The sequence below is a fragment of the Bos grunniens genome, chromosome 18, assembly GCF_055505025.1.
Source record: "Bos grunniens cultivar Pamir isolate PY7600 chromosome 18, Bosgru_T2T1.0, whole genome shotgun sequence".
Classification (NCBI taxonomy): domain Eukaryota; kingdom Metazoa; phylum Chordata; class Mammalia; order Artiodactyla; family Bovidae; genus Bos; species Bos grunniens.
In genome coordinates this window covers 64,189,467-64,204,058 of record NC_141182.1, presented here as the reverse complement: position 1 = coordinate 64,204,058, position 14,592 = coordinate 64,189,467, and positions in this window count along the sequence as shown.

Sequence of the window (14,592 nt, the reverse complement as noted above, 5' to 3'; positions counted from 1 at the left end):
CACTGCTGAATTTTTCAAATTTTCTGGCACATTGAGTGCAACACTTTAACAGCATCATCTTTTATTAGTTTAAATAGCTAAGCTGGAATTCCAGCACCTCCACTAGCTTTTTTCATAGCAATGCTTCCTAAGGCCCACTTGACTTCACAATCCAGGGTGTCTGGCTCTAGGTGAGTGACCACACCATTGTGGTTACCGGGTCATTAAGACTTTTTTTTGTATGGTTCTGTGTATTCTTCCCACCTCTTCTTAATCTCATCTCCTTCTGTTAGGTCCTTGACACTTCTGTCCTTTATTGTGCCCATCCTTGCATGAAATGTTCCCTTGGTATCTTCAATTTTCTTGAAGAGATCTCTGTGGCTTAGTCACTAAGTCCTTTTAAAGTGCAGTCCTTTACTGGAAAACATGAATGATGGCATTGGACTGGATAGTAGTAGATATAGCAGGAACTTCTGCTGGGGTTCAGCCTCTCTACCTGTGAACACGGGGGCCAGTTTTTTCATCCATCCCATTGTGAAAAATCAGAAAGCTAGATGCTATCCCATGTTGCTGAAGGTGTGGGAAAATTAGCATGCTTGTAGGCGGCTTATGGAACTGTAAATTTGTTAAACCTCTGTCCAGATTTAAAAGACCTCTGCTCTTTGGCCCAGTCATTTGAGTCAAGACCTCAGAACGTTGAAGATATACGTATCTAAGCGTATTTCCTGTAAGAACACACAGGAGACAAGTAGTGGCAGCTGTTTCAAGACAGTAGAACTGGGAATAGGACAGACAGGAAGATTTTGGCTCTCATTTTATGTCCCTACAACTCTTCTCATGAGCATACATCTTTTATAACTTAAAACAATCTACCGCATGATATTTCTCATGCAAAATTCTAGTGCTCTCATTCTACACTAATAAAAATTTCCATTACCTTAAAACTCTAAGAGACAAAACGTGATCAGATACAGTCTGAATGGTTCTTCCGAAATAAATAAAGAAAACATGAATAAACGAAACACTGAATTTAAATAAATAACTAAAAACACAAAAGACTCCATAAATCTGCATTACCTTTTAGACAAGAGAAGAGAAACACCAGAGAAGACAAAATTCTCACTTACCATCCACTGACAGCCTGCTCATCATACCTGGGGAAGAAGACATAACGAAAGATGTGCAAATGCAACAGAAGGAAATACACCTAATTAGTGAATTTCCCCCATGCAATGGATTTAAGAAGCTCTCTCCTTTGGAAAGTATGGCTATGAGAGCTCGGGCATGACTTAGGGTCTCCTCATTATTCCCGTCATCCCTTTTTCCAGCTCCATCACTGCTAGCAGACATCAATGTCTCTAATCTAATTTCTGGGTTTTGTGTGTGTCTGTTTTCCATCAGTCTCTGAGTTCCTAAAGAGTGAGCATATGTGATCCATCTTTGGGTTTCCATCACCCAAGCATGGCTCCAGACATATGTCAAATGCCCAGAAAATCTTGCTCAGAGTTTCCCCCCAAAGTTCACAGTCTGAGGGCATCTTGAATGTGGTGAGGTATTTACCTACGATTCCTGAGAGCAGTCGATCCAGAGTTGGCACGGTGGTGGAGGATACAGACGTGATACAGAATGGTGGGACCAGGGACCACGGAGAGGAAGCCATGAGTAGAAAACCAAAAGTAAGATCAGATGCTGGGAGCTGGGACAGACGTGGAAATAGAGCCTACTGTGGGCGTGGGGAGCGGTTAGGTGAGATTATTGAGAGTGGCTTTGTGTTTGATTTCAGGGAGGTTTAAGTGAGCGGGGGGCGGGGGTGGTGGACACAGTCATGGGCCATTCTTCAGCCAGGTAGGAGAGAGAGAAAGACACTATTCTTCACTGACTCTAGAAAAAAGCCCAACACTCCTTCCTTATACTGATTTTACACCAACCCTCCCAGGTTAGCGAATTGTCCTCATGTTGTCAATGAGAATAGCTGAAGCTCTGAGATATTGTATTAATTTTTGAAGCCCCACACAGTGGATGAGTGAAAGCGAAAAAATTCAAACGTAGATCTCTCCAGCTTCCTCTATAAACTTCTATTTCCTCACCCACAAGATGAGTATGTTAATATCCATCTCAGGGTTGGGGTTAAGTTGTCTATATACTGATAACAATAACAAGCTTACATGGAGATGATTGCATGTATGTCCATGGTGAGGGGCATGGAGACAGAAGAAGGATGAATTATGTGTGCTAAGTCACTTCAGTCGTGTCCAACTCTTTGTGACTCCATGGACTGTAGCCCACCAGGCTCCTCTGTCCATGGGATTCTCCAGGCAAGAATACTGGAGTGGGTTGCCATTTCCTCCTCCACAGATCTCAGATAGACCTGAATTGAGCTCTACAACCAAATGGCTTTCCTTTAGTCACAAGTGGACCACAGAAATGTGCTCAATTTCTGATCAACTAGTTTTTACAGGGGAAGGAGAGAGGGATGCAGTATTTTCTTTTCATCAAGATATCCAGTCTCAACCTTTTATGTCTCTAGATTAGAAGCTGGGCTGTGGACAGTCACAAGAAGAAAGGTCCTTGAAAGGCAGGCAAAAATTACCCCGTCAGCTAAGGGCAATCAGAGCCCAAAGGGAGAGAGAGTGAACAAAAATGTCACCTTTCAGCACTGTTGACTCGGCGCAAACAGCAGGAAGGAGAGGTTCAAAGGTGGCCGGCGGGGATCAGAGAGAAGGTGAAATGCATTAATTCATCCTTTATACCCCGTTGCATCCCCCAGGTTCCAGGACAGGATGGGGACCCAGAATGAGAAGCTGTGCCTTGTTCTAAGACCCATAGACCTCTTTGTGCGTCGTGCTCAGTCACTCAGTCATGTCTGCGACCCCATGGACTCTGCGACCCCATGGACTGTAGCCTGCCAGGCCCCTCTGTCCACGAGATTCCCCAGGCAAGAAGGCTGGAGTGGGTTGCCATTTCCTTCTCCAGGGGATCTTCCCGACCCAGGGATGGAACCAAAGTCTTTCTTTACCCCTGAACCCTCAGGGAAGCCCATAGGCCTCTTTAGAGACACATTTACCCCAGAGGTCAAGAAACCCTGAGCTACCATGGTCTGGGGCATCCAACCACCCACCCCCCTTACACCTGAGTCTCCGGAGGGTGGCAGACAAGGGTCTCCATGACAACCGATAGTCAGAGACCAGGATGGTTAATACTTGGCAAGGAGGGAGCCTTGTCCAGTCTGCACCCTGTTTCTCTCATCTACAACCCACCAATGAATCCGCACAATGCAGTCCAGTCCGGTTGTACATGTTAGAGCACAAAGTCCTACTGAAAATCCGATTGACGCTATGAAGTCCATATTCCCAGAAAACCACCGAGATTCTCTCTCTCACACCCAGTTTTGCACAAGATTACAGAGGCTGGTCGACCTCCCCGAAGTCCACCTGGTTGGCCCCAGGGATCTGCAGGCTCTGGGTTTGGAGCCATGCTGAGATTGAGAGCATCCTGTGAGCTGCCCAGGTCGAAAAGCCATCCCCCTGTCCCCTGTCCCCCTTCCTCCTCCGGTTGAAGGGCTCCCTAGTTACATAGGGAGAAGGAGATAAGACTTACATTTGACTGGAAAAGGGCAACAAGACCAGGAGTCAGGGGATCAACATGGAAGAAAAAAGCAAGAGAGAAGTTTGAATTAACAGTCATTTATCCACCTCAGATGATTTCTGCATGCGTTCCTTTCTTCCTTCATCTGAAAGTGAAAGTCACTCAGTCGTGTTGGACTCTTTGTGGCCCCATGGACTATACAGTTCATGGGATTTTCCAGGCCAGAATACTGGAGTGGGTATTTCCCTTCTCCAGGGGATCTTGCCAACCCAGGGATCCAACCCAGGTCTCCCGCATTGCAGGCGGATTCTTTACCAGCTGAGCCACCAGGGAAGCCCGAGATAGGATGGGGCCCCAGAATGAGAAGCTGTGTCTTGTTCTAAGAGCCACTCTGCGTGTGCACTCAGTCTTCCTTCATTTAGCCTAGCCTATCCTTAGAGGTGGAGGGATTTCATGAGAGACTGTTTTTTTGTAGTTTGTCATGTACAGTTAGACAAAGATCAAACAGCTCGGTTACACTATTGGCAAGGATGTTGAGAACTCTACTTCTTTTTTTAAAACTTTTAATTTTGTATTGGGGTATAGCCAACCCACAATGTTGTGATAGCTTCAGGTAAACAGCGAAGGGACTCAGGCATACATATACATGTGTCCATTCTCCCCCAAACCCCGCTCCCATCCAGGCTGCCACGCAACACTGAGCAGAGTTCTCTGTGCTGTACAGTAGGTCCTTGTTGGTTCTCCATTTTAAATACATCAGTGTGTCCATGTCCATCCAAACCCCCTAACTATCCCTTCCCCTCATTCTTCTTCCAGCAACCGTAAATTCGGAGAACACTTCTTTAGCATTACAGTTTTATAAATGAATCTTAGAGATAGATTTTATTTATATATGTGTGTGTGTCAGAATATAACTCTAGTAAAAATATTCCAACTATTCTTTCTTTCTGATAAGAGCTCTCCATTCACCCACTGGGCCTGTCTTCTCCAGACAAAAGGATGAATGAACAGCCCTTTGGGCAGCAGGCATCACCAGAAGACAGAGATGTCAATGGCTTGCTTCCCCCAAGATGAAGCCCACTTTTCCCCAGAATCCCCAGAGGGGTCCTAAAATCTACATGAGTCTGAGAGGAACTGGCTATGGGAATACAGACTTGGGATGTCCACAGTTCTTACTTTTTTCTTCAGTTGCAACTGGAGGTGAAAGTGTTAGGCCATCCGGATCCCAGCAGGAACAGGAAGAAGGGAGCAGGGAGAGAATTCAGCATTAGACTCAGATCACTGCAGTGCCCAATGAGCCCAGAGCTGAAAGTGTCACTGGAGATGCACTAACCCATCCAGTCTATCAGTAAAGCTACTTATGTCCACACATCCTTCTTGCCACCCATTATCCATCTATCCATCCATTTACTTGTTCACCATCCATTGATTTATCCATCTAACCATCATCCATTCATCATCTGTCCATCCTGCCATCCATTCATTATCCATCCATCCTTCCATCCACCCATTCACCATCCATCCTTCCTTCCATCCACCTGTTCACCATCCATCCATCCTTCTATCCACCCATTCACCATCCATCCTTCCATCCACCCATCCACCCATTTACCATCCTTCAATTTACCATTTAACCGTCATCCATTTGTCATCCATCCATCCTTCCATCCACCCATTCACCATCCATCCATCCTTCCATCCACCCGTTCACCATCCTTCAATTTACCATTTAACCATAATCCATTTGTCATCCATCCATCCTTCCATTCATTCATCATCCATCTATCCTTCCATCCATCCATCCAACCATTCACCATCCATCAATTTATCCATCTAGCCATCATCCACCCGTCATCCATCCATTCTCCTGCATCATCCATCCGTCCAACATTCACTAGCCACATATACTGGCCACTGGTCTGTGCTCGATGATGGGGGTGCAGGTGAATTAGACTCAATTCCTGCTATGTAGGCATTTGTGACACTGGTGGGGAGCGAGATGCTGGTACAAGAGAAAATAAGACATCACAAACCCTGCTCTCATGGGACCTGTGACCCATGGAGGTCTTGCACAACTTACAGGCTCTTCACACTTAGCATGTCCAAAAGAGAACTTGTGGCCATCCCCCTTCCACCCATCAAAAGATAAGCTGTTACTTTTTGTTGTTAAAATAAATATCTGTGCATTTGTATTGATATAATTACTTGAATAAATAAAAAGAACAGACACATTGAGTCTTCCTTACAGAAGCATTCCAACGGATACATGTAGCAGAAATAAGAGAAATAGAAAATCACCATTGTGCAAATACTACAGCAATCATTTTGGCAGACTAGATCCACAGATGGATGCTGCAATTCGTGGGGGGAAAGTTTGAGGAGGAATAGAATATCTGCGAAGTTCCCAGTGATCTCAGCCAGATTATCTACCAATTATAAAGGCGAAAATAGTAGCTGGTTGGTGATCAAACTTAACATCACAGGTAGTAAGACACCTCGCCAACACGCCATCTCTGATAAAGCGTGTTGAGGACAGGTTAGCACCACTTCTGCGGGGCAGTCACTCCCACCCCCGGTGCCACAGACTGTTGTGAGTGCTCAGTTATGTCCCATTCGTTGCGACCCCATGGACTGTAGCCCGCCAGGCTCCTCTGTCCGCGTGATTTCCCAGGCAAGAATACTGGAGTGGGTTGCCATTTCCTCCTCCAGGGGAGTCTTTTCGACCCAGGGTTTGAACCTGAGTTTCTGGCATCTCCAGCCTTGGCAGGTGGATACTTTTTACTACCACACCACCTAAGAAGTCAGTGATTTAACCAGGGTTCAGACACAAGTCTGTGTGTCTCCAAGGGCGGGAGCCATGATACCTTGCCCACCCCTCCATCTCCACCAAGGAAAGGGGAATTGAGAATTTCTAAACAGGGAGTGGGAAGGAGCCTGGATTTGGACCCGAGGAGGCTCTCTGAGGCCAGCCACCAGGCCCCCGCCCGTGGTAAGAAGAAACAGAGGAGGGGGAGAGGGCAGGAGGAGCTGGGCTTACCTTCTCGGGGGATGCAGGCATCTGCCAGTCCCAGGAAAAGCAGAATCAGTAAGAACATCTTCAGAGAGGGCCCTGACTTGTGGACAGTGGGCTTGTGGGTTGGGGTGGATGAGCTCCTTTCAGGACCAATGGGACTCTGGTCACTCACTGTTCTCCCAGATTCCAAGGGCAAAGCTAACTGCCCACACATGCCCTCCAGCCGCCTGGAGGCTGACAGGTGTCTGCTCTGTGCCCCCGACACCAGGGGCTGGCACACAGACTGCTTCTTCCCACTGGTGTCTGCTTATTTATCTTTTTTTTTTAATAGGTGCCTGGATAAGAGTTAAGTGCATCGGGTACTTTTCAAAAATTTTTATTTATTTAGCAAGCTCTGGGAGTTGGTGATGGACAGGGAAGCCTGGCGTTCTGCAGTCCATGGGGGTCGCAAAGAGTCGGACACGACTGAGCGACTGAACTGAACTGTCAGTCTGGGGGTCTTACTTGTGGCGTGTGGGATCTAGTTCCCCAAGCAAGGATCGAACTTGAGTCCCCGACAGTGGGAGCTCGGAGTCTTAGCCACTAGACCACCAACGAAGTCCCTGCTTATCTATCCTAAAACCACATTTTAGAATAATTTTATGCTGAGCCTGATATTTGTCATCCTATGACTCCCATCTCCTGTTTGTGCAGGACCCGTGACCTATAAGTGGGTTTTAAAAATATTCTGAGGGCTTCCCTGGTGGCTCAGTGGTGAAGAATATGCCTGCCAATGCAGGGGACGCAGGTTTGATCCCTGGGTCAGGAAGATCCCCTGGAGAAGGGCAAAGCAACCCACTCCAGTATTCGTGCCCAGAGAATCCCATGGACAGAGGAGCCTGGTGGGCTAAAGTCCATGGGGTCGCAGAGCTGGACACAACTTTACCACGTTACCAGGCATATTCTTTACCACTGAGCCACCAGGGAAGCCCTGTCTTCTGCATTGCAGGCAGATTCTTTACCATCGGCACCACCAGGGAAGACCCAAGATTCCTTATGAAAGTGAAAGTTGCTCAGTTGTGTCCAGCTCTTTTCAACCCCATGGACTGTAGCCCGCCAGGCTCCTGTGTCCATAGGATTCTCCAGGCAAGAATACTGGAGTGGGTAGCTGTTCCCTTCTCCAGGGGGTCTTCCCAACCCAGGTCTCCCACATTGCAGGCAAATTCTTTACCCTCTGAGCCACCAGGGAAGAGTCCTCATAGTATTTCTTATTTCTGCAAAACACAAATCAAGTACAAAAAACCTAGGAAAAGGTATTCTGAATATTTATTTTTGTCTACTTATATTTGCTTACTTAACTTCTAGTAGGAATGACTTTTAATACAAAAGGAGGGGTTGACTGCCCCAAACTCCACCCCTGTGACTCCCTAAGGGTGGCAGAGTTCTCCAAATGTGCCAGAGGCTCACGGAGTCCCCCACACTTAGGAAGATGTGGCCATGGTGGGCGGGAAGATCCAGGGTGGAAGACGGCCAGGTCTCCAGGTGTCTGAGGCCAGTGGGCGTCTGGTTTCTGCACATCTTTGATCAGGAGGCACTGGAGGGACTCTGAAGCTCACGTCCCAGGAGCAAGTGTTCCGTAACCTCCCCATAAATTTTCTTGAGGACGTGGGGGTCAGCCCTGGCGGTCATTCCCAGCTGACCCACTGGCCCTGATGAGTCACCCCTTGCTAGAAGTCTACCATCTCACTGCCCCTGAATGTCTCCGTTGCTTCCCCCTTCCTTCACCCCTGTCCTGATTGCCGTGGCTTCTGACAGTATCCTGAGTCCCCTCCCCTGCTTAGTCCTTCCTGTGGACCTCACTCAGATACGGGGCTCTCTCCCCACCTACCCTCTCCACTACCTGGGGCTCGTGAACCCCCTGCAGACAGTGGTCAAGCCCGCTGTCTACTCCAGACCCCAAAACCAAGCTACCCATGGGGTCCACGGGTATCTCCCTGGACGTCCGTTCCACTGACCTGCTCATTGATCACTGAAAATGGGCAGTCTTCACTTTTCTTTTTTCAGTTATGAAAATAAGATAACATGTTTACAGGAGACTTGGGAAATACAAAACAAAGTCACATATCGCCCCATTATATATTTTTTTTTTGCTTTTTGTCTTTATTTTTTCTTTTTAAAATTATGAAACTATGATAATACATTTACACAAGATTTGGAAAATACAGAACAAAATTACATATAGTTCCACTATTTGTTACAATTGTTTAGATAAATTAAGTTTTTTTTTAAGTCAGAGTTTCAATATCAAACTCTCAGAAATTAATAGAATGAATGTACAGAGAGGTAGACTATGGTAGACTTGAAAAGCATTATGAACCAATTTGACATATTTAAGATTTATACAATTTTCACACAGCAGGAGGATAGAAATTCTATTCAAGTTCCCATAGACTGTAAACTAGGAGACACTGGGCCACACCCAGGGACATAAGGGCAGGTGCAGAAATTTCATGGTCTAAAGATATTGCAGTCACACATGGCGTTTTCTCTTATTACTGTGGAATTATGTTAGAAATCAATATCAAGATGTTTGAAAAAACCCACTTATTTCAAGCAAATTGTGACATTTACCAAGAGACATCTTTGACTTCCCCATCAGAAGCCTGGATAAAGTTAGGAGACTGGAAAACCACAGAGGGCAATTGCAGAGGAGAAAGCATTGAAATGAGAAATTAATATCGAAATGAGAAGTTAATATCAAAGATACTTTAAAAACCCCATATATTTGGAAATTAAATGCCCGGTTTTAAATGAGGGCTATGTCTAAGAAACCGTAACAAGGAAAATTAGAAAATAGAATAATAATAAATAGATAATAATAAATAAATAAATAATAGAATAAAAATAAAAAGAGAATAAAAATGGGCACTTATGTTCCTCCTTCGGACCTGCCCTTCAACTCCAGTTTGCCTTCAGGGGAAGCCCCTTGGGCCCCTGGCTTGCTTTTCTTTTTTAAAAATTATTCTTCTTTTCTTTTTCTTCTCTAGACTTGCTTTTCTTTATCACCATCTGCAGCAGAGGCCCTCGAGACACCTTTTTGAATGCTGCTCAGACTCTTGTCTCCACCCCTGCCTAACTCAGGGCATGCTCATCACAAGGAGGGGCAGCCTGGGCTGTGGCAGGGGGCTCCCCACGGGTCCAGGCCTCCAGGGCCATCTGTCCCCAGAAACTGCTACGTGGATTTTTTAAAGGAAATCATGATCACGTCACTCTTGTGTTTCAGTCTCTTTGCTGCTCCTCCTAATTGTCCTGCATTTAAAAAAGACATGTGTGTAATGTGTGTGTCTGTGTATATACGTATTTGTGGAGATATATATATATATATATAATGTATATGTTATGCATATAAGCATGTTTATGTTATATATATATATGCATACATAGGAAACACAAAGACACACTAAGTATTAAGACTGCTTGTCTCAATGAATGGATAGAGAAGATGTGAGATACACACACACACACAAACACACACACACACAGTGGAATACTACTCAGCCATGCAAAGGACAAAACAATGCCATCTGCGGCAGCGTGGATGGATCCAGAGGTGATCACACGAAGTGAAGTAAGCCAGACCAAGAAGGACAAATATCATACGCTATCACTCGATGTGTGGAACCTAAAATACAATATATTGTTGTTGTTGTTCGGGGACTAAGTTGTGTCTGACTCTTGGAGTTTGACACTCATGCAACCCCATGGACTGCAGCATGTCAGGCTCCTCTGTCCTCCACTGTGTCCTGGAGTTTGCTGAAACTCACGTCCATTGAGTCAGTGTTGCGATTTTACAATCTCATCCTCTGTCGTCCCCTTCTCGTGTCGTCAATCTTTCCCAGCACCAGGGTCTTTTCCAATGAGTCCAGTTCTTCCAATCAGGTGGCCAAAGTATTGGAGCTTCAGCATCAGTCCTTCCAATGAATACTCGGGGTTGATTTCCTTTAGGAGTGATGATTCAAGATCAGAAACAGGCAATGATTGTAGTTGTTTTTTTTTTTTTTAAATAAGCATTGAACCAAGCAGCCCAGCCTGGCAGCTCACAATTGGCGAGTCATGTTTTCCAGATCTTCAGAGTGAACTTTTTGATGCCAGTTTAGCATCTCAACAGGCAGAAGTTGAGCATCACACTCTGGGACTCATTAAAATTGCCTTAACAGCCCTCGGAGGGACCCTGGAAGTAGGTGAGGCTGTTTTCTTCATCTTTCCTGCCAGGCTGCGTAATTATGATCAATTATTCAACCCGTCTCCAGGAGGGTTAAGAAAAACAGCTTCATTTTTGAGGCCACGGGGACAGAGAGAACACCGAAGGGAAAAAGAAACTTTACCCTCCAAGCAAGAGAGGGAGGGAAACAAACAAATTTGAACGTATTAGAGGGAATTAAAACTTTGAAATTGTGAGAGGAGAGTGACGTCTGGGCTGTAATTAGGCAGCACCCACCTGTGGGCGCTGACGCTGTTTCTTTCTTTTCCTTTTTCGTTTTGTTTAACACTCATCTGCCTTGCATCGGGAGTTCCTGGTTGAATGACTTACTCTCTGTGGGCAGAGTTTTCCTCCGGCTGTCCCATCAGCCATTCCTCTTCCCCGCTCACCACCCCAGGTCCTCAGGTGGCGTCTGACCCCACTTAGGCTCAACTTTGACGCTCTTGGAATCATAGGTTAGATACGACTCTGTGCAGTGGTTGTCACTACTAAATAGTCAACAAAAGCTTTTTTAACCTAAAGTGAAGAGTCTTTACTGCTGCTAACAATAGCAGCTTGAAGAATGCAGAGAAATGTGCACTTCATTTCTTTATTCTTTTCGCGGTAACCCTGTTTAGTGTGGTGTGGGTTTCACACGCACGCCCAGGTGCGCACACCTGCACACACACACCTGCCTGCACCCGTAGCAAACATGCAAACAGAGCCCCGTCCTGCCTATGGCTAGGTAACCTGCTTTTTCTTCCGGCTATCAGTTTGTCGCAGTTTGCCAGCGCAGTAGATAAAGCTCTGTGCACCACACACTCTTCTATCCCGCGGATGCACCATAACTTTATACAGTCCCTCTTTCGGTGAATATGTAAGAGGCTTATGACATGGGCTGTGTACTGGGCTGACAGTGTGGTTGTAAACAAAAAGTAAATATAAGCAAAGGAAATTAGGCAAACTAAAGAAAGACATGTCCCAATGGGGTTTTTAAAAAATAGAATTTACTAAGTAGGTTCTGAAGTTCACCTTGAAAGAGAAAGTGCACATGCACACAAGAAACTACAGCAGGAACTTCCTTGGCAGCCCAGCGGTTAAGACTTCGCCTTCCAGTGCAAGGGGTCCGGGTTCAATCCCTGGTCAGGGGGCGAAGACCCCACATGCGTCGTGGGGTGGCCCCTCAAAAAAGATTGTCATTATAGTAATCAGAATTTTACCCCTATATAATACTTTGGGGTTAATAATGATTTATAGAATAATAAAATATTTCATGATAAAATTCAAACATAGCATTCTAGTAAAAGAAAAGAATGGCAGATCATGTGCCATATTATATGAAGGATCAAATTCCTGCCTGCACTAACAGCAGGAAGTTTTATGTATTTTAAACAGATACTCATTCCTTGGGGCATCGGTTAGCAAAACATTTCCCCACTTGAAGCACTGGTGATTTTTATTTTTTCATTTTATGTTTTACTGAAGGATAGTTGGCTTACAATATAATATTAGTTTCAGATGTACAAAGTAGTAATTTGATATTTGTCTCAAGGGCACTGCTCAGGATATCCACACTCCGTGCTCACTTGTCCACGGGGTCACTTGTCCACTGGGTCACTTGTCCATTGGGTCAGGTCTTGGTACTGCATCCAGAGTCCTCAGTCTCTGGTCTCTCTCTGTCTTTACAATAATTATTTAATTAATTAACTTTTTGTTTATTTTTGGCTGTGGCTTCTCTTGTTGCGAGCATGGGCTCTAGGCACACAGGCTCAGTAGTTGTGGCACCCAGGCTTGTGGGATCTTCCTGGACCGGGGCTCGAACCGTGTCCCCTGTGCTCACAGGCGGATTCCTACCCACTGTACCACCAGGGAAGTCCAACACCTAGAGATCGCCCATGTGCAGCAACGAAGACCCACCACAACCAAAATAAATAAATCCTTAAAAAAAAATGGCCTTACATTTGTGCCTCTGGAGGCAAAAAGTACAATATTCAGTTTGGCAAGAATGTACAGAAATGATACCCCTGCCCTCTGCTGGCTGGCTGATTTCAAGAGAAATGTTCCAAGCTTGCGAAGAAGAGTTGTCACTTATTGATAGCTCAGTTGGTAAAGAATCCACTTGCAATGTAGGAGACCCCAGTTTGATTCCTGGATTGGGAAGATCGTGCTGGAGAAGGGATAGGCTACCCACTCCAGTATTCTTGGGCTTCCCTGCTGGCTCAGCTGGTAAAGAATCTGCCTGCAATGTGGGAGACGTGGGTTTGATCTCTGAGTTGGGAAGATCCCCTGGAGAAGGAAAAGGCTACCCACTCTAGCATTCTGAGCTAGAGAATTCCATGGACTATTCCCATGGGATTGCAAAGAGTCGGACACGACTGAGTGACTTTCACTTTCACTTTTCACCTCATTTACTGTTACATTAAATGAATGACAATGGCTAGATATTCGATATCTAATACATAAGGGCTCTATTCCCCATGTTGTACACAACATCCTTGTATCCTGACACTCAGTAGTCTCTGCCTTCCATTCCCCCAGCTTTCCTCTCATCACTAGTCACCCACTAGTTAGTTCTCTGTATCTGTGAGCCTGCTTTCTGTTATATTCACTAGCTTTTGTATCTTTTAATTACTTAATTTAAAAAATATTTATTTATTCAGCTGCTCTGAGTCTTAGTTTTGGCAGGCAGGATCTAGTTCCCTGACCAGGAATCTAACCATGTGCCCCTGCATTGGGAGCTCTGAGTCTTAGCCACCGGGAAGTCTCTGTTGTATTAGCCACTATTTTTTAAGATTACACATAGAAGTATCAATAATATTGCGCAACATTTGCTTTTCTCTGACTTACTTCACTAAGCATAATGCCCCCAGGTCCGTCGATGTTGGTGCCAGTGGCAGAATTTCATCCTTTGTATGACTAATATTCCATTGTATACACATTGCACATCTTCATTCCTCTGCTGATGCACACTTACATTGCATGCATGTCTTGGCTACTGTAAATACTGCTGCTATGAAGATTGGGGTGTATGTATATTTTACAATTAGTGTTTTGGGTTTTCAGGTTCAACTGGGTGACAAGTTCTTCTCATGTCGTGGAACAGTTCGACAATCAACCACAGTTAATATGGGGATCTGGGGAGATCAGTTGTTTTCACAAGGTCTCGAACTAATGAACGTAGCATAGAACCAAACCCTTCTGAAACCCACGTCCATCTGTCCTGACCTCCAAGCAGTCTCTTCACATGTCCCCACTTGACATTTTCTCCATTGCGCCCTCTTGCCCTAAGTATTCCCAAGTCAGGGACTGACTCTCAAACTGTGCCAGGAGATGAAATATCTCTATTTATATGGTGCTGGGGGAAATTTCAGGGGTCCCTGCCTGTTACCCCACAAGTGGAGTGATTGGGTGAATATTGGAGAATGAACTGTTTTAGGTAAACCAGGGGGATTCATTTTCCATGGAAACTACACCAGAAGAACCAGGACTTATTAAAGAGGCCTCCATATTGGTTTTGTGGAGGACTTCATTTATTGTACTTTAGTCTTTTATGGATTGCATTTGGGGGGGGAAATGGATTGGTATTCCTGGTTTAGTGAATTTTTTTTTTTTCATTTGCCTGAAGAGTTCACAGGAGTAAGAGAATAGAGATATGATAGTTGTTGGGTTACATAGCTATTTTTTCTTATGTAAATACAGCTCAAAAGAATTTTCTAAAATCAGCTTAAAAGCTACAGTATGAAAAGAACCTACTTTGGAGTAAGCATTTAGAAAATCAGAGGTTGTACTGCCGTAG